General features: G+C 38.6%; 1 pseudogene across 1 annotated transcript; it reads right to left on the bottom strand.

The window, feature by feature from the left end:
• Positions 1 to 14911: 14911 nt before the first annotated feature.
• Positions 14912 to 15501, bottom strand: LOC143619572 (large ribosomal subunit protein uL15x pseudogene; annotated as a pseudogene). The gene is made up of 2 exons (XR_013151204.1): positions 15462 to 15501; positions 14912 to 15386 (listed from the first exon to the last, which is right to left on the bottom strand). The product of XR_013151204.1 is annotated as a large ribosomal subunit protein uL15x pseudogene (transcript).
• Positions 15502 to 24761: the final 9260 nt, after the last annotated feature.

Below are 24761 nucleotides of genomic sequence, written 5' to 3'. Positions count from 1 at the left end.
CTTTTACTTGTCGAGTCAGGAATTGCCAACCTTTGTTTTAGGGTTTATATTTTATATTGAATTAACTACATAATTACAAATTGGGCATCGGATCATGATTTTTAAACAAGGATGACAAATGCAAAAGTGATCTGCAAGAATCAGGCACCGACGTAAATTTAAAATCGTGATAAAATTTGTATGCGTGTAGATGGATAATCTAAATGAAAATAATACAAAAGAATGAATCATGAAGGTGATGAAACTCTTATCAAGATTTCACGTATGCTCAATTTGTAAACTTCGTTTCAAGCTACACGTTGCTTTGAAAGTCCAGCTTAAGGATATGTCAACCAAGCTTATTTTCTATTATATTTATTATTCTTTTATATATCATTTATTTTTAACTTTGTTTGTTGTTATATCAATAATTTGAGTTATAGGATAGTTATTGAAGTATTATCTTTATCGTTAGTTGATCATCTTTATTATTACTGTTTCTTTTACTGTAAGCTATCGTAGACCATGTGTAGTTGATAATGTCCATATAAGGCATTGTGCGTCATGTGGCACCACACCACCATATAAATATTATGCACAAAAGGTGTGTAGTGGATAACTTCCCTTCCAATCACTACCCCTTTATTAGAAAAAAAAAATGTTCACCACCAACGTTTTCGTCCGTTGTTTATTCCAATTTTGTCAATACATTGGTCTAAGTCATTCCTATATTTGAAAAAAAAAATTCATGTCATGTAAGTTGGTCTCAGTAGAAGTTACTCAGGAATAGGAAGTAGAGGAGGGATTAAAGTAGATAAATAGCAAACGAGTTAATGTTGTTTCTTATAAGAAATAGGAAGGTTATGAAAAAAATAAATCCATTATAGAATTATAGAAATTTTAAGATTTTTCATTTGAGATTGATTTTGTTAGGATTTGTGAAGACTTTGGACTGGTTTTGGATTTAGGCTCAAATTGACGATAAGGAGAACAAGAGCACGTCTGCACGTGCCTATATTTGATTCTGGTTAATTAGGCTGGTAACCCTAGTTAATCTCTATATATATCATGTTGTGTGATTTTATTCTTTGGTTGCGGGGCTAATAAAGAAGAATTGTAATTGCAGCTCGTAGATATAGGTCTTTTGTTGAGGCCAAACCATGTTAAAAATTCTTGTGTATGTCTCCTATTTCCATGCGATATTCGTTTGTACCCGTATGTTAGTTATTTCTTATATGTGACACTCTGTTTCTATCATATTTTAGTTTGAATTTAACATTTTTATTGTTCACTCTTTTGACAACCTTAATATTATTTAAGAACACAGATCAAAGGATGTTCACCAAAATAAATAAAAACATGGATTCCATTAAAGTTTTGTGTACAGTGTATCGGATCAAATAAATATCGTATATTCGTATTTATAACCATGAGGACCAAATTTACATGCTCACATCACAAGTATAAATTGGGATAATCAAGTCGGCTCAATAATTTTAAAAACACCAATCGAATTCTAAAATTGAGGCTCTCCTCATAACAAAAATGTTATTTTGTTTACGATGGTAACGAACGTAATGAATCTTACTAATATATTAAAACAAGATGATTCTCTTCATATGTCCTTATTCTAGCCTATCCACATATGATTCCATGTAATCACATTTCCATATCAATAATTTTCATATATTCATAATTATTTTTAATCCACTAAATTAAAATAAGCATTCCAATTTAATTCAATTAATTCTACAATTAAATCAATTTATTCAAATTAATACAATTAACTCCATGATTTAGTTTATTTATTCCAATTAATAACCACCTTGTCAAATGTATGTCTTTCTTTTTAAGTTTCTGTTTCATTTAAATCTATTTATTCAAATTAATGCAATTAACTCCATGATTAAGTCAATTTATTCCAATTAATAAACCACCTTGTCAATGATTTAATTTACTCTTGAGGAAAGAAGAAGAGCCGGTGAATGGTGAACAACCCGAATGTTCTTTAAGTTTTATTTATTTATTTATTAAGAAATGACATGAAAAATGATATTAAAATATTGATATCTCTGAAAATTATATATAAAAAACATTCTAAAAGAAAAAAAGAAAAAAACGTTCTTTAGAACAATTAGGAACATTTAAAAAAAATTAAATAAAGCTGTTTACAAATAGATTTTCGGAAACTTAATGTAATACAGTTTAAAGCTGGTATATATTTGTAAACTTGGCTTTCAATTAGTATTACAAAATCTTTTACTAATATGTGTTTTTTATTTTTTTTTCCAGGTCTAATGGTTCATTTATGTTATATTATTTCTTATTCATTGCATTGTTTATTTATAAAGTATTTTCTTTTTATGTTATAAACATAGTTTAACATCTTTTGTAACATCTGAGGGTTAAAAACTTATGTCAACTATTTGTGTTGACTGAATACGTAGTTTATATTTTATATTGTTTGTTGAAATGTTTTCCACCCGTGTGTAACACGGGCTATTATCCTAGTAGGGACATTATGGTCATAGACTTCAAGTATACATGAATCAAAAGTAGAGACGTGCATAGTTCGGTTATTACTTATTAGCCTCAACCGAATTAACCAATCGGTTTTCAGCTAATCGGATCGGTTGATTCGGTTAGTTTTCGGTTTTTGCTTAGGTTAATTTCATTTAATAACCAAAATCAAACTTGGATAAAAGTTTTACTTAATAATACATTATATGGATACATAAATATATGAAATTGAATGCTTAAAATTCAAGTACAGTAGATATAAGACATAAAATAGATGAACTGGAGGCATAAAAACTAGATATATATATATGAAAATATGAATGGCTCGGTTTAGTTAATTTCTGTTAACCAAGGATACAAAAAATAACCGATGACTGTTTTTCAGTTAATTCGGTTAATTTCAGTTCGGTTTCGTCAGTTTTCGGTTTGATTAACAGTTCGGTTATTGCTCACCTCTAATCAAAAGTGACTACAGACTCAACCAAATTTTTCGAATTCTAAAAAATGCATTTTCCTTTGTTAGTTCTCGGCCTCGTAACTTTGTTTACATAGGCCCAATCAATTGCTTCGATATATATAATTTTAAGAAAATAGGGCGCTATTTTTGAAATCCCGAGCCCTTACTTCACCCCCACAACAGTATCCGGCCACCCTGACAACAATAAACACGTTAAATAATATATTATAGTTGTGAATATGATAAAATATGATGTCCTATTTTCTTTGTAATTAAATAATCTTCACATGCATAAAAATGCCCATATGCTAAGAAATTCTTCATCCGCGACACATCTTCTAATAAGTTGGTTGGCTATCATCTTGAATAAATCAACTTCATCCCAAGTGAATTGCTTAGCTTTATCTTTGATATATATCACTAATATGGTATTTAGGTACACAACTAAATTGTATTAATTAAATATAATTATTATATTACAAGAAACCCTAATTGCTATATTATATCTAATAAATAAAATTAAGTTAACATTTTTTTATAATACATAAGAAGACATTTAATCGAATCATCAAACATTTAAACTTTATAATAACACAATTAATAGTTTGTTTTAAATCTGCAATATAAAGTAGTAAATAACTGTATAAAATATAATTGAAAAAAAAAAAGCTAGAATCTTTTTCACGGCAGATAAAGAATGATCAGTAGATAGAAGTGTGGGTGGGTGGGATGGTAGGCACTACGCGATAAGTTGATAGGAGCATCTCCTTTTTGCTACTTTACATGTAATATAAGCAAATGATGCCTAAATTGTAATTTGTGCTTATATTTGCATGATAAGTCCTTTTCCTTCTTACTTTTACAATCGTACACGTTTCTGTTTTATATTATGCTGGACCAGTCAGATTATTAGTTTTAGTAAAAGATTTGGGTCTAGTTTAATAGCTAATTACGTATCTGGATATCACAAATCAAACCTGTCGGGTGGTTGTTATTATTATTATTTTTTTTTGAAAGGCAAAACGAAATCAAATAGAAAAATTAGAGAGTACAACAGAGTCGGCCAAGCAAGCTACTCGAACCGGACCAAAATGCAACAACACAAGAGAAAAAATAGCAAACCCACTTAAAAGCAACCAAACTTTTCCCAATCTGACCATAAGAGCGAAGACCCACTCGACCTATTTTTAACCCAAAGATAACTAAGCACTTTAACCTCCTCCACAACACTACCAACTGTCACAATCGAGCCATTATGCACCATATTGTTTATAGCCTTCCACAAACACCATAGCGTGACGAGAATGTCGGGTTGGTTAATTAACCAGACTAGCTAAGGCAGTTGAGTTTTAAACGTTTAAACTTTATTTTTTTTATGTATATTCTTTAAATTGCCGGTTCGTATTAAAATATATAAAGATGGTTTATTAATATTATCTTATCTTATGCCTTTTCTCATAATCTTCTAATCTTTCATCTCATTAATCTTAACTATCCATAAGTCATGAGTCAAAAACTATTTTGAAAACTGAATTATAATAAAGTCAATTTTTCCTTATAATATTTTAATTTCTCATTTCATTCATTTTAGTGTGGTGTGGTCATTAATCAAAACCATTTTGTTAATTATGTTAAAAATTAGTCAAGAAATTAAAAATAGAATATTGATTGAAGATCAAAGATGTAAAATTATGAAATTTAAACTAGTAGAAAATAGTCAAGAACAATTTTTTATGGTTGGTTGTCTCTTCGATGTTCATATTTTTCCCATGGACAATATATAAGTTAATATTGGATGATAATAGGAATACATGTGATAAAATAATAAATGTTGTATATAAAGAACCTTTCTCAAACTTATATAAATATGATACTCTAGACTTCTTACTGTTTGTATAGTATATTTCATTTATTTTTTACCTTTAATTTTGTTCTTCAAATAACAGGCATTTTTATTTTATCATTTGACAAATCTTGTGTAATACACGGGTTTAAAAGCTAGTAATACATATACATAAATGCATGTTTTTTTAAAAGATAATAAAGGATAAACAATTGGTTTAGTTTACACGAGCGACGCCAAGTTCAAACACTCGGTCATTCTATTAAACGAAAAACAGAATTGTTAAACTATTAGATTGATTAAACCGATCGATTTACTTTGAATTAGTTAGTAGGATCATATTTTAATGATTTACATACATCGTGCATCCCCCCCCCCCACCCCACCACACACGCGCGCACACACACACACATGGTTGGTATCGTTTAAAAGCTCAAAAAAAGTTAAAAACTTATAGGAACTGTAAACAATCAAACATTTTTTTTTACTTTTTTTTATACATTAACATTATTTGGAAGTAATTTTATCATATTATATATATAATTTTTTTATTACATATATAAATCATAAGTTTATATATATCTATAAAACTAATTTTCATAACAATAATTGTAACATCCCAACCCGAAACAGGTTAACGTGTCACTATTATAGATATCAAATCAAAGCCACAATCCAAATTACAATAAATCAAAGCAACCTAAGTCACATTATTAAAACAAAAAGAATTAACTTTTTAAATCTTGAACTTTCTTTTGTCCCTCTCATCACTAACTCCCCCGAGTCCCGGATAACCTGTAAACAAATAGGAAAAACACAACAAAGAAAATACGGCTGAGCCAAAAATTGCCCAGTAACGAAAAAAACAATAGTATAGGTAAGGATAGACGAAGGAAAAGTAAGTCTAAGAACTTTGATTCAAAATCGAAACCAACTTTTTATTGACAAAAATACTAAACATAAACTGACGCATAATCCGACACTTGGTCATAACAAAATCAAACGCATACAGAAACATTTCAGAATATATACACACATCAAACCACGTGACTACACATATCAAGAACTCAAGTCACGTGAAACAGAAGCACCCACGAGCCTAAACAGAACAGACTGGTACACAGCTAGCTAGTCCATCTATGAGACGGTGAGCGTAGCGTACACCCATTATTCCATCTCAACACAACAAACGCAGACTCAGAGCTAAGATCGATCTATACGCCTCTAGGGGCCAAGCTAGAGACGCCGTGAACTTTTATTACGCACTGTCACGATAAGTGCATGCCGTTGACGCCCATACGACATTTCAGACATGCTCGGGTGACAGAGAACAAAAGCTAATTTCATATAAATATGCAACAAAAATGCCACTAACGGAACATGCAATAGCGAATACAAAATATATAATCTATTGCATGCTACAAAAATAAATATAAAACATACCAAATAAGTAAACCGAACTCAAACTGAAAAGTCCGCATTACAAAGTGACGGACACCGAATATAAAATGGAATATAATTTATACTACGAGTAAACGAAAACAGAAACCGTACCTTGTAAACAAGCAAGTAAAGTCGAGTAGCCTTAAGTCGTCCTAACACCTACATATTAATTTATTTCGAATCAACTCATGAGGCTTAACCGAGTTACCCGGATTTATGACCTGTTGGTTTTCCGACGACAGAAAATTTTAAGGAGGCATTAATTAACATTCACATGCTTATGCATTGATGGTGGTATAAAATTTGTGGTTTTATTTACTACACAACACTATAAAACTAGCCATCCTCCTCTTCCTTAATTTTTCCAACTTTCAATTTAATACAGTTCATTCTTTATCACAAACATTCATAATATTATAATTTATTAATACATCTCAAGTTTTGAAAAACTTTATATATGATTACATAGTTTGAACCATAGAAACATAATTATACCTTCCAAACTTATGAATTCATTAACCTTAAGGAAACAATATCATAAGCTGGTTTATACTCTACACAAAATAACCTATTAATTAGTTGGTTATTGTAAACTTAATTTATGGATTTATGCACAGGTTGTGTGCACCATATTTACATGTTAGATATTAATTAAGCTAAAATTTCACATTAAATGCCCAAATGTCCTATATGATTATAACAACTGATTATAAAAAAAATGTATGGACATGCACCAAAACAAGCCAAACGAACCGACTTAGTATTGAAACTATTTACGTGATTATTTCAGTTGTAAAACAAAGTTTTAGACTATGGAGTATTAGTCGCCGGAACCAAACAAAGTGGTGTATATAACACAAACACACAAAACAGATTATTAAAACTCTTACTTCAATGGGTTTGCGAAACAAATCGGAGGACTGAGGAGGCAGCGACGTAACTCAAGAACGTGTACGTGCTGGTGATAGTCGTCTCCGGCAGCAACCGTTAGCGGTGGCGGCGGTTTTACTCAGAAAAGAAACGAGCGGCAGGGGTGATCGTTGGTGAATGAACCGAAACGCCGGAACTTAGTGCGGAGTTGCAGGCAAGCAAATGAATACGCACCGGGGCTAATTGCTAACTAAGAAACTCAGCGGTGCTGGTGACGTATGGTTTGCAGCGGCAACGGCTTAACGTGGAGGGCGGAGAATGGCGGCGAGTAGCGGCAATGGTCGCGACATGCGATTTATAGGGGCGGTGGTGGTGTGAAAACGGCAGAGATATTTAGGGTTTTCATGAAGCGATTTTATATATATTTGAAAGATTACCAAGGTTTGTATCGTTTACACTGCATTCTCGGGTTTAAAATACAAAGAAAAGTAATGATAAGATTGGATTGGGGAATAAAAGAAAAAAAATTATATATTTAAAAGACGTTCTCGAGTTAAAATAAAATAATAGAAAATAAAGTGTTAATTACATTATTAAGTTAGGTAGGTAGGAAGAGATAGGAAAAAGCTTGTAACTTTACAATGATGTTCTCATTATTGAGTTAAATAGGAAGGAAAAGATAGGGTAAATTAGTAATATTATACATGACTATAAATTTTCCTTACGAATCAGACCATATTTGACTGGAAAGTTTTGAAGAAAAAAAACACTAACTTTTCTTTTCATTCTCTTTCTTTTCTTTTAATGAAAAAACTTAAGATTGAAAAAAAAAAATCTTATCTTTTTTTTTTCAAACCCTTAAATAAATGCGATGTTAGAGATGAGAGTTTGCTTAATCGAATCATGTCATGCATATTTGACGGAAAGGAAGTTCATGTCATACATGTCTTCAAATTAACTTCCAAGATATGGCAAGCATGGTCCTCCAACTTTCCTCCTAATTTATTCTATGATTTTGTACGTTTAACCCTCGAGTTTAGTTTTAGTTTATTAAACTTGTACTGAAAAGAAAACTAAAACTTATTTAAAACTTATTATTAGTATTATTATAGAGAAAAATCGAGTTAGCTGACACTATTCTTCGGTCAGTTTTACTAATTATCCACTCGTTAATATCTAACATATTGATTCAATATTTAATGTTTTAGGTATTTGAAATTCATATGTTACAATAATAGTGTGTGTGTATATATGTATATATATAAAGTCATAAAACTACACTCAAATAAAATTAACTTACAAATTTTTTTATAAAAAAAGTTAGTTATTAAAAATTCATTAAAATTCTTAAATAATTTAAAAGTTCTGTAATAATACTCATCCAGTATGTAATAACTAGTTTTTTCTCATCAATTTGATTGTTTGTGTTATTCAAAGGAATAACATTTATTTTATCATTAAATAATAGTTTTAATTATTTAACAAAAACTATTGATGTAACATTTTACTAAAACATTATAATTTTTTATGTCAATTCAGAATAATACAATTCATAAAATTACAACTTTCACCTACCATGACAATTTCCTAGATACCGAACAACAAGGAGATCATAGATAAGGACACACCATTGCACATTGTTAGTCCCATAATGTATATCAGGATAGTGTCAATTTTAAAACCTGTTTAAATAGTTTCTTAATGCCACTATCTTATTAATATCATTATTTCTATAAAGTATTATACTAGGATGTTTAGTTACGATTGAAAAAGCACAACATATCAATTGTGTTTTCAATGCATAAAACTTACGAAAAATGATACAAATAATGACGACTAGGATGGCAAATGAACTCAAACTGAGTAAACTTGAAAACTAAAATTGAAGAGGTATGCACCCGCCTTAACATCGAGCGGGGCGGGTCAACCCACAAGATATAGACAAGAGGCTTGAAATCAGGATGTCATGAAGACACAAAGCCAAAACCTATGCGCATGACGCATATCACATATGCTCACGCGTATCACATATGCTCACGCGTATCACATATGCTCACGCATCATATATGCTCACGCATATCACATCTGCGCGTGGCGCATCTGCGTGTGGCGCATATCACATATGCTCACGCATCATATATGCTCACGCATATCGTGACGCATCTGCGCGTGGCGCATATCACATATGCTCACGCATATTACATATGCTTGCGCATATCACATCTGCGCATGAAACATCTGCGCGTGAGAATAAAGAGAAGACCTCGCGCATCCCCAGGATAGGCGCATATCACACGTGCACATAATCAACCACGTCCTTATCCAAATCAGGATAAGGACAACCATGATTGTGCTCATCAGACAACCTTCCAGAAGGTATCCTTTAAGGAATAAAGAATATGCTGATGTTGACAGCTGCCAATGAAGGGTGGACAACTCAGCAAAACCCATGTGCTACCACGTGATTGCACATGGGTCAGGTGAAATACCTTGGTCAGAGAATAATCAATGAAAAAGCACCAGGTGTCCTAAGGACACGTGGCGCGAAGCAATAGGAGGAGGCCAAAAAGGCCCTAATTGGGTCTGAGCCCAATCATTGGAAACCCTAACACTATAAATACCACACCACCTCCACAAGGAGAGGTAAGCAAGAAAATACATTCTAAGTCCTTACTCACTTTCAGATTATTATCATCTTCTCCTACAATATCTTATTCTCACACCGGAGGGTTACCCCAAAGAGGACCCCTCTGTCCCTTTCTGAGGGGTAAGTTCACGGTGCTGCTCGTTTTGTAGGTGGAAGAACTCATATTCCGGAAAACCATCGGTGATATAGCACACTCATACCCGAGGAAAGTTGATCGTCTACTAGTAAGTCGATCCACGTTTCTTCAAAAATATTTTTGATGGATATTTAGGTATGATATGTGGTAATAGAATTAGTTAAAAAAATTCATGTGGGCGTGAGATGATTATTCTGTTAGGTGATACCCAATCTAATTATCCGAAAGTCACACATATTCGTTTACTCGAAATATTCTCGTAAATGTTTTCTTTTTCTTTGTATTTTCCTAACATGACATCTCTAATAATAATATGTAAGAAGTTCGAACAATATCATGATAATTCTTATGCATATCAGTTTTAGAGATCATGAAGTTTAGGGTGAGGTTAAAAACCAGTCAAAACATAATTGAATCGACGACTCAAGTAGGAACCGTCACGACTAAAAGGTATAAAAAATTAAACATGCGGTTAGAACAGGAACCGATCAACCCTTACCTGGGTCTCAATTTAGAAATGGTAGAATAATGTGTTTTTATTGATAGAACAAAGATTAGTGTTTTAATATTGTCATCATTTCTTGTTTTGAAATATATATTATTGTTTTCTTAAAATAAATATTAAATATCATAACGAGGAAGAAAAAGAAGATTATATGTACGGTTGATGGTGTACTTCGAATTAAGTGGACCCCGATACAACTGGATTCCACCTCATACGGAGATCCACTTTGTTATTATATATCACTCCACTATGTTCAAATATAAAAATCAACTATATTCTAGAATTTTCTATCAATTACAAAAAATTAATAGTTTTTTTCTAACGACAATTATTCATTTATTTGGATCACTAATGGACTACTAACTAATCCGATCATCTTCATTCTATTTTAGGATGAAACTCATCGTAGGTAAGAAAACCTCATGCCTAACTTGGAACCCTCTATTTTTTTTGTCAAGTGTCAGATTTATACTTAATATAACACCCCGGCTGGGCTTTAAGCGGAATATGTTCGAGTGCAACATACGAGTCACTCATAAGCTCTTAACACTATTAAAGTGACAATAATTATATTTACTTGATTTCACAAAGTAGCAGGTACACAATTTCTCATAATTGAAAATAAAACAAAATACATTTCATCGGATAACACATAAGTCTTCATTTAATATATCCTAAGGTACTCGTCCTTAGCACATAATTGGATTCAACCTGCAACACGTTTAAAATAATATATTTTTGTCAACAACACATGGTGAGCTTTCATCCTTGTGTGTGTGTGGGGGGGGGGGTAAAACATTTGTCGATTCGCCTGTCATGAATGCAATATATTCAAACATAAATTAAATATAATGCAACCAAAAGCAATACCCTAACCTAGGGGAATGATAACAAAATAACGCCCCAAGCTAGGGGAATAATAACCACTGTTTAGTCCAACTGGGACATGGTACAGGCGGCATGGGTACGTCTCGCTGGACCCTCCCGCTTCGATGTTTGATGTTTGATATACCAACCATATACTGATAAAAACATTGCACATTATACGCATATAGCCATCATAAACAATATGAAAGAATATTATTAACGTACATGACATAATTGCGAATCGGTTTGTAAACAATGATAATAGAACAACGAGAAGTATGGTAACGTGTTACACTAAAAAATGTTAAAAGATAAAAAGAGGTTATGAAAAACTCACATATTAAAGTAAGCAAGTGAAAGCGAACTATGCGTTTAAGTAAGCTAAGCTGGACGAGTTCGGTTCAAATAAAATTCAAGAAAATAAACATAATTGGAAGACTTAGAAGATTCGGTTTGTGGTTTAGTGTTTTAAACCTTTGAATGCAAAAATATATATTTACTCTATAATTATATGTTTTTAAAGTTTCCGTTGTAAAGTTTTTAAGCTGGTTAATTTTAATTATTTATAAAATGTTGGGTTATAATATTTCTTAGTCATGTTATTAAGTCAGGCTCGTTTCAAGAAAAATCCCAAACGGGCCAAAAATGAGTTTAAGCGAGTGGTTCGTTTTTGCTCGGACTCGAACTCAACTTTTTATGTCGAGTTCGTTTCCGGCTTGGTAAAATAATATTTCTGGATTAATAAATGAAAAGCATTTGGTTTTAGATATGATAGAAGTAACTAAACTGAAACCAAATACATGCATAAGCGAGTCGAGTTTGTTTTTGATGAATTAATATTGATGTTAAATTAATCATAACATCATGTTTTAAACTATTAAAACATGAAGGAAAATAACACAAACATACCCGAGGAATGAACGCAAGAATAAAAAAGAAGAAACTTGATCGACTTGCCTAAGAACTCATGTTTCAAACTAAAAATGTTTACCAACTCCACTTAAGTGGTAATTATATTATATTTATTTACTTCAATGTTGTAAAAGTTGTTAGGCGGTTGACTGGGGAGTTGCAAGTACTCGGGAGTAGCCGGGGATTACTCGGAAAACACCTAAGGAGTACTCGGCCGAGGCGGGAAGTACTCGATCTAGGCGGGGAGTAATCGGGGAGTACTCGGCCGCATACTCGGGAGTTTTACAACATTGATTTACTTATATATGATATATTATTAATTCACTTCTAATTAATACTAGCAAATCATTAAACATTTAAGTCAATATCCAATGTTGTATTCAAAGTTGTATTCAAATATGTTTTTAGAGATTTATAAATTGTTATTTTTTTATCATTATTTATATCTTATGAATCTATAAGGTATGTTATTATGCATATTATTAAATTTTACTTTTTTGTTGTTTTTAACCACCCGTGTATCACACGGGCTCTATCCTAGTCTTGTACATAGAATTTTAGATTAGTGAGATTCTATAGTATCGTGAACAACAATCGTAAGGGCGGCTTCATTTTACATGAGACATATAGAATGTAATTTGTAAAACGGTTATGCGGGTTGTCCTTCTAACTTCTATGATTTCAGAGGCCATGTGTGACTAGTAGAAATAAGCTTTTAAAATAGAAACTTAATTTACAAAAAATATTCACTAATACGAGAGCGGTAGTCGTAAAAATAATATTAGTAACTAACAAAATCCAAAACAAAACACGCGGAGGTCTCGTCTTGAAGACCTAACGAGCTCTTTCATTTTTGTGTGTCATGTCTGCCGTAATAAACAAAACAAAACGAAAAAAATGGAGATGAAGTTCAGGTCTTTGTATCTCAGGCATCTGATTGAAGTGCTCTGCCATTGAGCTATGCTCACATTATTGAACTAACACGACATGTATATATTTGGGAAAATTCTGAAAATAATCCAATTTTAAAGGGAGAGAGAGAGAGTATGAAAATAGTCATGGAAATTATCAAGTTTCCAAACCATCCAATGAAATCTACCGGATCCGCCGCATTGGTATTATAAACGTTTGATTTCAACGGCCACTAATATTCTGACAAGTGTATACCTTACCTACCACGTGGCTTTTGCCTATAAATAAATCGGATTAGATTGTTTTTGTTTGAAAAACATATTTGAAAAGCATCTTTGCTTGAAAATCACATCCATGGAAATTTCACGTGAATTTCATCTCGTCAGACGAATTTCAAAAAAACACCATCTTCATCCTCTTCATCATCTTCTTCATTTTCATATTCGTTACATCCTCCATGCGTCGTCGCCGCCACCCATCTCCTTCCACGAAGAACTCAAGAGTTCAACATTTTCCAGCAAGCCACCGCCGGTCAAATCCATATGAATTTCCGATGATGGCGGTGGCTTGCTGGAAAAGGTTGAGCTCTTGGAGTTCTTCGGGGAGGGAGATGGGTGGCGGCGGCGAAGGGAGGATGTGACAAAGATGAAGATGAAGAAGATTAAGGTAAAGAAGAAGAAGATGGCGATGAAGATGATAGGATCCACGAAATTCACGTGAAATTCGTCTGGTTAGACGAGTTCACGTGAACACGAATTTCAGACCAAAATAATCGGGACAGATAGATTTGAAAGTAAAGCTATAGGATTGTGCCGTCACTTTACAAGTGTCAATGATTTAGCGATGGGCGAATTTCAAACCAAATGCATCGACGCCGATGGTTTTGGGCGGATTGTTTTGGGAAGTTGAAAATTTCAAGGATTATTTTCATACTCTTTAAAAAATGATTTATTTTAAGAATTTTCCTTATATATTTTATATTTAGTCTAAATGAGGGGGGGAAAGTTTCCCCAAAAATGTAAGAACCTCTAGTCGCTCACTCAACACATCTTATTCCATTTTCTTGTATTTGTTATAGAATCAACACAAAGTGCTATTTGTCCTTATCATATTGTGTTCTATTATAAATGACCGTGAATTGTTACAAATATTAAGTCAGCTGACTTAGAGGTGTTTGGGATTTATTATTTTACCTTCTTATAACTTATATGCGTCATAAGTTACAAAGTTGTAATTTATGACTTTTACACTTATCAATATTTAATTTTCCTAAACACCTTGTAACTTATAATCTATAAGTTATAAGCCATAAAGAGATAAAATAAGCAATCCCAAACATCCCCTTAGTTTGGGCAAAAACACCGGAGAGGGAGGGGGCGCCCCCGACGTTTTACCCAAAACACTTCCAAATATATACCACCATGGATGGTCTTAAAGACAAGATGATTTGATATCATAAACTGACTCCGCATGACATGAAACTAACGAGAGCATTACTCATGTCACTAACAACAGCATTGTAGATGCCCTCACACTAACAGAACATTTTGTTGGCTTTACATCTCATATCATCATAATCATAATCACTGTTAAAATAAGTTAAAATTATTTTACTCTCCATGAGAGGTTTCAAATTCATCACCCTCCTTATGAAGAACAATGATCTTAACTTAGTTTTAAAACAACTCAAAATTCAATCAACAAAAAGATAACCACTTCAAAACTGGTCAATATTGTCCAAAAACAAAGTCACAATAAAGCAAAATAGATGTTCACAAAACCATGACATTGTAAATTTGAAGAAATCATAGACTAAAAAAAATCAAAAAGTAAAAAAAAAAGAAAACCCTAGGCAGTAAGCACAACAGCACCACCAGCCTCCTTAATTTTCTTCTCAGCCGTCTTCGAAATCAGCTTCGTCTTAACCACAATCGGCTGTGCAGAATTAACCCTCCCCTTACCAAGCACCTTAAAGTACCCAAGCTGCGTGACGTCAACTACCGGCACGCTATCAGCTGACGCCTTCTCTTTCGCCTCTTGAGGGACCATTGACCAGAGCTTGTCAACGTTGACTATAGGGCAGTAGAATTTGTTTCTGAGTTTGTGGAAGTACCTCATACCGACCTTACCGAAGTAGCCTGGATGGTACTTGTCGAAGAGGATACGGTGGTGGTGCATACCTCCGGCGTTACCACGGCCTCCGGGATGCTTCCTGTGCTTTCCGATACGGCCGTGTCCGGCGCTGACGTGGCCTCGCTTCTTGCGGTTCTTCCTGAGTCTGGTGGTCATTTGAACCTAGAAGATCCAGATGTGATTTGAGTCGACTGTTCAACAAATGAATGTGCGATGTACGGTGAGGAACTGGCTTACCTGAAAGGAGTCTCCGGTGACGGACGGCGCGACGAACTGAGTTAGGGTTAGGAGAATGGAAAAACCCTAACTCAGTTTATAGAGTAAAAGGGTCGTGTATCAGAGCCCATGGACGTCTTTCCATGGGCTGGGGGCTTTAGCTTCATAATGGGCCAATTTAGCATTTAACACATTTATGGATAAAATTCGTTAAATTTTATTTCATCATTTGTCATTTTGTTGTATCATGTCTCTGATGATGTTTACATGACTGCCATCCTAATCGTTAAGTGCATTTCATGCTCAAACATCAATTCTTAAAACTATGTCTACATTGTTAGAATAGCTTTTAAGTATGTTTACCTTGCGTATCCACTATGAATACACACAATAATAGGTCTGACATGCCACTATAGGTCTCTTTAACTTTTTGGATCCGGAGTTAGAGCATCCACAAGTGGCATCATTTCTCGATGTCTGGATGAGGTGGCATTGTAGCAGACAACAAGTGGCGGATCCAGGATTTTTTTCCTATGGGTTCACATTTTTTCGATGTTCAAATTTCACACAACCAAGCATTAAATTTTTCGGGTGGCCGGGCCTTGTCGAACAATATTATATAATACGACAGGGTATGTGTTAAAAAGCATATGAGGTGATTAAAAATGAAAAAAAATTACAATAAATGGGTTGTGGATGCGTGATGTGTGAATAGGTCTGGAAATAATCAAAAACAGAAACATTCTAACCCCAACTAAATACACAATAATGGTTTACCAAAAAGAAAAAAAAAGAGTTACCAAAATAGGATTTAAAAAGACTTAAACTTGAGTCATTTCAAACAAAATCCAAACTAATAGCACATTGATTGCTTACCAAAAGAAAAAATATGTAATTAAAGTGGGCCTTTGAAAGACTTGAACTTGAGACCTTTCAAAATTCAAAAAGATTGAGAATGTTTTAAAGAACTTTACCACTACACCATCTTAAACTTTTTGACATGGGTTCACTTCTAAAAATCTTATGGGTTCACTAATACTTTTTATATATCATTTTAATGTAAAATTTGAAAATCAGTGAGTTCTCGTGAACCCGGGGAACCCATACTAAATCCGCCCCTGCAGATGACAACATCACAAACCCCATTGTTGTGGTGCAAAGTCTGTCTTGGGCAGTTTGTTGCTGCAAACTTGCAACAACTGATGATGTGGCAACCTCCCTCCCTCACACACACACACATATTATATATACCAAGATTTAATATTATATAATTGGATTTGTGAGGGTTTGTTGTTGTGAAAAAAAGTTGAGTTTTTAAGAAAAGTTTGAAATATGATATAGCGATAATGTGGCAATTTGTATTAGTTTGTTGTTGTAGATTGAAGAAACACTAACCGGACCCCGGGCAGATTACGGGTAACCTGGGGGTTAGATAGATATTTCCCACGAGGGGTTAGACCCAGAGAAGATGGTTCTTCTGATAACCTGCAAAACAGACACCGTGAGCTTGTCACTGAGAAGGGGGGGTTCCTCCTTGTGACCACCCTCCGGCGTGAGAATCAGACTAGATTGCTCTTTAAATATAAATGTATATTAAGAGATTTCTAGAGCAGATATCAGGTATAATATGATAAGATATGATAAGATGAGATGGTCATACCATTTGTGGTATTTATAGCCGAAGGTAGGTTTCCAAGGAGGTGTGGCCGGCTGCAACAGTGTTCCTGTTCCACCAACAGTGGCCTACGCACGTGCCCTGCTGGTAGTTGGTGGGTAGGCAGCGGCTGATAGTGACCAGGCCTGCTATGTACTATTCCTTTTCCACCAACTGCCGGCTATGCACGTGGTATGGCAGTAGTTGGTGAGTAGGCAGCGGCTAATAGTGACATACAGTACAGGAGCATGCTGCTCGCCATACTGTTGTCAATAAGCTGTCGTATCTTTAGTCAGATCTTTTTCCCATACCTCGTCAGGTACAGTACAGAAGATCTTCCCGTATCGTACGGACTGGCTTATTTGGGCGGGAGTATTCCCCCTCCCGCCACTGTGCGGGATTGTTCCCGGCTTTGCTCATTCCTTCAGGTGACACTGAATGATCGAGAGCTAAGTGCCTTGTGCGTGTAGCCTTGCTGCGCGGGTTGCCTTCCCTGATGGCTTGTATCCGAGGCTGCGGGGACAGGCGGAGTCCTTCACCATTGGGAGGCATTTCCTGCGGGAACAGCTTGCGTACTGCGCGTAAGGACGTCACGTCTCTGAGCATGGTTGGTCCTGCGGATCCAGTTGGTTTCTGCGCAGACGTCCCTGTTCAGAGTGAGTCTTGCGGGTCCAACTGGGCTCTGCTGGGACCTACCTCTTCAAGTCCCCCCAGTCCAATGTTCTTCTCATGCGTGTTTAATAAAGTGAGGTGAACTTTTGGACTTAAGCAAAGGGTTTTGAAAGGGTTTTTTAAGGTTTTCCATGGGGATTCTTCCCGCGGAAGTCCTTGTCACTTGCAGAAATTCCCGAGTTTCCTGCTTGGTCTTTGGGTATGATGCGGGTAGGTCTGTAACCTCCTCGCAAGTCAGGAGCGTTGAGTCCCACTTGTGTGGATTCTCCATGAGGTTTTGGTAGTTTTGAACATAGTGATTAATTATGTTAAAACCACCAATTCCATCCTGGAGCTTCAAACAACGTAGTTCTCGACGTTCCCGCTATGCGGGGATGTTATTTCCGTTTCCGCAAGCATTGCCCAAAAGATCCTTCTTGGTTTCAATTCCCAGCGGAGCGCTAGGTATGTGAAGGGTTTTGCCTTAACACTGTACCAGCGCTCGTCTTACGGTTACTTTACTTCCAAGGTATTCCTGGCGTCAATTCCCTGCGGGTGCTAGGTATGTGAAGGGTTTTGCCTTTACACTGTACCCGCACCCGTCTTATAGTTACTTGGTTGCCGAGGTATACTTGGCTTCAATTCCCTGCGGGTGCTAGGTATGTGAAGGGTTTTGCCTTAACACTGTACCCGCATCCGTCTTACGGTTACTTGTTTGCCAAGGTTTACTTGGCTTCAATTCCCTGCGGGTGCTAGGTATGTGAAGGGTTTTGCCTTAACACTGTACCCGCATCCGTCTTACGGTTACTTGTTTGCCAAGGTTTACTTGGCTTCAATTCCCTGCGGGTGCTAGGTATGTGAAGGGTTTTGCCTTAACACTGTACCCGCATCCGTCTTACGGTTACTTGTTTGCAAAGGTTTACTTGGCTTCAATTCCCTGCGGATGCTAGGTACGTGAAGGGTTTTGCCTTAACACTGTACCCGCATCCGTCTTACGGTTACTTGTTTGCCAAGGTAAGGGGTATTTTCCCGCTTACTTTTGAATCTTTTTGAATTTTGAATTTTGAAATTCGAAGAGTTGGTGGAAAGATAAGAACAGTCCAAACCTCTGAAACGTCGTGCGACGGTTTCTTCTGACTGTGTCAGGACGTGCAGGAAGTTATGGTGACGTGACAGTACATGGTCATTCTAGACGCTTTTTCAGGCGCGTGGGCGCGATTTTTCCGGAGCGTGGCCGCGAAATTAATGGTATGCGTCCTGTCAACAGCTGTTGCCAGCTTGCTTTTTGCCACGTGTCATAGTTTCATTGCACATTCGTTTTCTCTCTCTTCCGCATTAATTTCATCGCATTAATTGCGATTAGTATATAAAGGGGGAGAGGGTTCTTTGTAATCCATACTTTCACTCTTCTCTTCATCTTTTAAGCGATTTCCGGCGAATACTCCCCTTTTCAGGCAAGCATTTTCTCGAAATCGCTTTCTTCTTTCCTTTGCAAGATGTCGTCTCGTGGTCTCGAATCTACAGCTGACGACAAGAGTACTGCTGGCGAGTGCCAGTGTGCTCTGCCTGGCGATCTGTATCGGTACGTCGTCAGGAAGTTCATGCTCGAGTCTCTCGAGCCTGAGTTTCCTGAACCTCATCAGACGGTGTACGATGCCCCCAGAGGCAAGATCGGGGTTTATGCTGCATTCTTTGTTTATGGGAATCTTAGGTTCCCATTGACAAAGTTTGTTTACCGTGTCCTTGAGAGGCACGGTGTTCATTTGACCGAGTTGCACCCCATGGCGATCGCCAAGATTCGCCACTTCGAGTGGGTGTGCCGGGTTCTGGGCATTGAGCCCTATGTTGACCGCCTGATGACCTTCTACACTTGGAGGTGCATCCAGGGGTGGTATACGTTGATAACCCAGGTTAAGGGTTTGAAGATTTGCGCAACCGAGCGCAGTCTTCGCGCGTGGAAGCGGGAGTTCTTCTTCATATCCGCTCGCGCCATCCCCCTTGCCATGAAGTTTAAGAACGGGCAAGCTCTTCCCAGCCTTCACGCCTCCAACTACGAGGAGGCGGAATGGTTTTCGAGGATTTCCCGGGTCCAATCTCCGGTTTACCGGTTTGCGGAGTCCGGGATGGTGATGTTGGGGATGAGCCGGGTGTGGAAGGCGGCGGATGCGCAAAAAATCCCAATCGTCCTTGAATACGGTTCGAACTCTGTTCCTTACGGTATGCTTTGTTTCCTTTCTGTTGATTCTGAATTTCTTCTAACTTTTTTCCTGTTTATTTCAGAGGGGAACGACTTGCAGTCGCTCCTAAACCCGCGGGAGGCTGACGGTCCCGCTCGGATGGGTACTCGCGCTCTAGACGAGAACGAGTTGCCCATCTTAGAACAAACTACGGATCGGTTCGTGGAGGTCTACCCGCTAGGCCACGAGATCCTGAGCGCCAGGCGGCCAGGTAAGGCGCTATTCAACCCTCGACCCCTCAATGTTGAAACCTCTGCTAGAATTCCTCTAATCGTATGTTCTGATGAGGAATCCGCAGATGGTCCTCCGTTGGTGCGGAAGAAGAAGGCTGCCGGCGGGAAGGGAAAGGAGAAGGTGGCCTCCACTGCCGATCCGGCGCCTCGGTCTGATTCGGAGACCGAGAGCGAAGAGGTGGCGGGGAATCCCGGTGGTGATAAGACCACCGCTCCGGAGGCTGTGACTGTCACCTCCGGAGAGCCCAAGAAGACAACGGTGACCGGCGCAAAGAGGCCGGCTCCATCGGGTTCGTCCCCGCCTGTCCGTACCTTCAGGCTCAAGAAAACCCGTAAGTACAAATTTCTTGTCTTTTAACTTCATAGCTTAATATCATTAACACTTTTCTTCTTTACGCAGGCGTGGATGTTGACGCATTCCAGGGTGGAGCGCAGAGGAGTACCTCTCCGCCAATGACGGTAGGCTTGGTCAGCCTACCTGAGGCGACGACCCAGGCGCCTGCGCCTGCTTCCGCTGGTTCAGTTGCTCACTCCTTTGAGCCGACTGTTCCAGCTGAAATGACGTCACCGCCGGCTGTGAGTGCTATTTTTACAGCATCCTTCACCGAGCCGGCGGTTACTATTGCTGCGGATTCCGCGGCGGCGACCTCGGCGGCTGCTACCATGCCCCCGCCATCGGCAACGACGGCCGATCCATCAGGTACGCATGGGGCTTCTCGCCAATCTCTGCCACCTTCCCATCTGCCTGACCTCTTGGATGGATTTCCCTTGGGTTCAGGTGATGGGTTCGGCGGCTATCGGCCTGTTATTGACCCTACAGGTGCGTAGGGCTCTTTTGGCCCATTTTTTTATATATATTTTCTTTATCATCTTTTCCTAACTGCTTTATGTTTTTTGCAGTGTCGGATTCCAATGAAGTGTATGTTCCACGATGGAGCATTCGCCGAAGAACAACCCTTCGCACCCCTGTGGAGTGCGTGGAATGGGCTCGTCATGCTGCTCCCAGTGGTGCGTTGGGGGAAGCCATGGCTAGCTACCAGGAGGGTAGGCTAACCAATGAGCTTCGGGTTCTCCTGGCCCGGATGCAGCCGCGCGTCGAGCTGCTTTGTCGTGAAAACGACAAGTTAAAAGCAGCTCGCCTTAAAGAAGTGGCTCAGGCGCGGGCTGTCCGGGAGGAGAACCAAAGGCTTTCCGCATTGGCTGCGGAAAAGGAGAAGGCCTTCAAGGCCCTCGAGGTTAAAGTTCAGGCTCGACTTGAGGCCCGTTCCAAGGCTGCCCAAGCTGTTAATGAACAGCTTCGGCTGGCTAAGGAAACTGCAAGGAACGCAACCGAGAGGGCCACCAAGGCTGAAGCTGTTGCTGAGCCTCTAAGCGTGGAGAATGAAGAGCTTAAATCCAAATTAGAGGCTCTCCAGCAGGCTCATGATGCCTTGGCGATGGAAGACACCAAAAAGCTCCAGGAGATCTTGGACCAGAGGGGGGTGCTTGACCATACTGAGCGGAAGCTAAAGGGCGTCGAAGAGGCTGCGGCTAAAGAAGTGTTGCTTGCCAACCTCAACAAGAGTGAAACCGATCGCGCCCGTAACGAAGCTCAAGCTGCCCTCCAAGAAGCTCTGGTTGCCAAGGAATGGCTTCTTCGAGAAGCGTTGTCTCAGGTATGTTTTCATGTCTTTACGCTTTTCTTTGTAAATAGAAAAGGTTTTGACACTTGTATATTTTCTTGTAGGTTGTGCATCGGGTCTTCTCAGAGACATCTTACGACGATGCTATGAGCGCAGCCCTCAACGCTTCTCACGAGGATGGGGAAAAGGTCGGCTTCCTGCTTGGTCTAGGGTTCGTTGAGAAAGGCATCCAGCCTTCCAACTTCCCTTTGTATAATGTTGATACTGAAGCTGTTTACGACCAAGCAGTGAACCAGTATGCTGCCTTCCCGCATCCGGTGGTGGAGAAGGTGAATGAAGTTGCTGCTGCTGATGATGGGCTAGCTATCCTTAAGGCTTTCCTTGAACTGCCACGCTCTACTGATGGGGCTGGTCCAAGTGGAAGTGGCCCTGAAGCCTGATCCTGAAGATCCCTTCCCACTGCTAGGATAGATTTAGCTTGTATAGATTTATTTTCTTGTAGGCGGGTAGTTACCCGGCCATTTTTGTAATAAATATTTATGAAATATAAATCTTTATGCGGGTAAGACCGCTTCTTTTATTGGATTCCTTGCTTTATAAACGTTATATGACTTGCATACTTTAGTTTAAATTAGCAATTTTCCAAGTGTTTTAGAATAAGTTAACCTTTGAACGTGGTAGATAATAGGTGTGAAGTTTTGCTTCCTCTTTCGTGATTGTGCGGGTAGGACCGTCACTTGCACTTAGTAGGATGGCTAAACTTTACCTACGTCTGACCTGCGTGTAGGTTTTCCTCATCTTTTCTGAGGATAAGTTAACCTTTGAACGTGGTAGATAATAGGTGTGAAGTTTTGCTTCCTCTTTCGTGATTGTGCGGGTAGGACCGTCACTTGCACTTAGTAGGATGGCTAAACTTTACCCATATCTGACCTGCGTGTAGGTTTTCCTCATCCTTTTTTAGGAATTCTGTTTTGAACCGTTCGACGCGCGGTTGTCAATAGGTTAGTGTTCAGTTTCCTTTCATGATTCATGCGGATAGACCGGCACTTTCATTTAATGGGATAACTGAACTTTTCCCCTTCAACTGACCTGCGTGAAGGTTTGCCGTTTTTTGGGTTTATGCGGGTTTTGCCGCCTTCCCCACGCAACGACTTTTCACGTACTTATGCGGTGAAAACCGGCATATTAGTGTTTAATAAATTAACCGTTCGACGCGCGGTTGTTAATAGGTTAGTGTTCAGTTTCCTCTTATCACGATTCATGCGGATAGACCGGCACTTTCATTTAGTGGGATGACTGAACTTTTCCCCGTCAACTGACCTGCGTGAAGGTTTGCCGTTTTTTGGGTTTATGCGGGTTTTGCCGCCTTCCCCAGCCAACGACTTTTCACGTAATTATGCGGTGAAAACCGGCATATCCGTGTTGATAGTTCATAAAAGTATAAATGTAAAATCATCAGCGTCGATTTTTTAAGGAGAATCATTTCCATTAGAAGTGGCTCTTGGCCTTTTCTTTACAAATTTGGAATTGATTTACATGCAAACTGTGTAAATGAGCTCCCTTCCATGTTGTTGGGATGGGAGTGCCATCGAGCCGATACGCACCTGGTTCGGGATCTCGTTCTTTACGCAGCATGTAGTCTCCATATCGAAGCTGGAATTTTATTCGTGTTTTCCCCAGCTGGGGTTCTACACGCATCAGCCTGCTCAGCGTTCATTGCGCCACGAGGTGCGCGAGCGTCCCGTCTCTGACAAATGCTTCGACCATGTCCTTTACGTCTATGCATTCTTCGGTGTTGTGGCCTTTTGTCCTGTGAAAGTCACAGTATTTACTCCGATCAGCATTGTGACGATGTCGGATTATTTGGGGCTTTGGCCATGGGAGCTCCTCGGTGGCAAATATCTCGGTGACGCTTTTGGTGAGCGGCGTCCATCTGGAGTTCTGGGTCGATCGTACGTTATCCCTTCCGCCTAACCGATGTTGCAAGCCGGATGAGGTGTCAAAGTTTACCCTTGACTGCCAAATGCCTAGCTTTCGCTTTTTGTTTAATCGGGCGGTAAGGACGTTGTCTTCCCTTGTTTTCTGGGTGTAGAGGTTTGTGCTCTGTGGGAGATCTCTACCCAGTTGCTTCTCCGTTTCCGCAGAGCGTTTTGCTGCTGTCATGATGGCATGCCATCTTTACCCGTTAAGGTGCGGATGAGCTCTGGGTCGTTCGCGCCCTGGATGAAAGCAGCGCGAACAAGATCTTCGCTAATGTTACCCAGACTTAGCTTCTTCGAGTTGAAGCGAGTGATGAAGTCCATCAAAGATTCATCTTTCTCTCGAATGCATTTGAGGATTGTCCATTGCTCCTCGGTATACTTTCTTTGCTGGCTGAAGTGCTGGCTAAACTTCTGTTGGAAGTCTGCCCAGTCGTAGATGTGGTTGACCGGTAGACGATCGAACCACGCTCTAGCAGCCCCCACAAGCGTCATTTGGAACATGTAACACCACGTAGGTTCCGTCCAACTACTGACGGTTGCCCCCGCTATGAATCTGTTCAAATGATCATCGGGGTCAGATATACCATCATATGTGCCTATGCTTGACATTTGTTTGGCACTTTTTGGGGCGATTGCTTCCGCAATGTCCCTTGCAAATTTGGACGTTCCCGCATTTGCAACGTTTGGTCTGAATGTTTTGGAGAAGTCTCGTGGACTTCCACCTGTGCTTTTTGGTTTGAAGGCTTGTCCAAAATGCCTTCTCGGTTCGGAGTCCGTTTCCCTACGCTTCCCTTTTGCCCTATGGCGAGGGTTCGCGTCGGAGTCGGATTCCTCCGAGTCATCGTCCCAGTATTCGAATTCGTCGGCCTGTTGGACGGAACGCAAGCGTTCGTCCAACTCAGCCTGGAATTCCTTTTGACGTGCCTCCGCCCATGCCTTAAC

The sequence above is a fragment of the Bidens hawaiensis genome, unplaced genomic scaffold, assembly GCF_021521415.1.
Source record: "Bidens hawaiensis isolate Kalapana, Puna unplaced genomic scaffold, B.hawaiensis_p1.1 tig00002477_1, whole genome shotgun sequence".
Taxonomy (NCBI): Eukaryota; Viridiplantae; Streptophyta; class Magnoliopsida; order Asterales; family Asteraceae; genus Bidens; species Bidens hawaiensis.
This window is presented reverse-complemented; position numbering and strand designations above follow the sequence as displayed.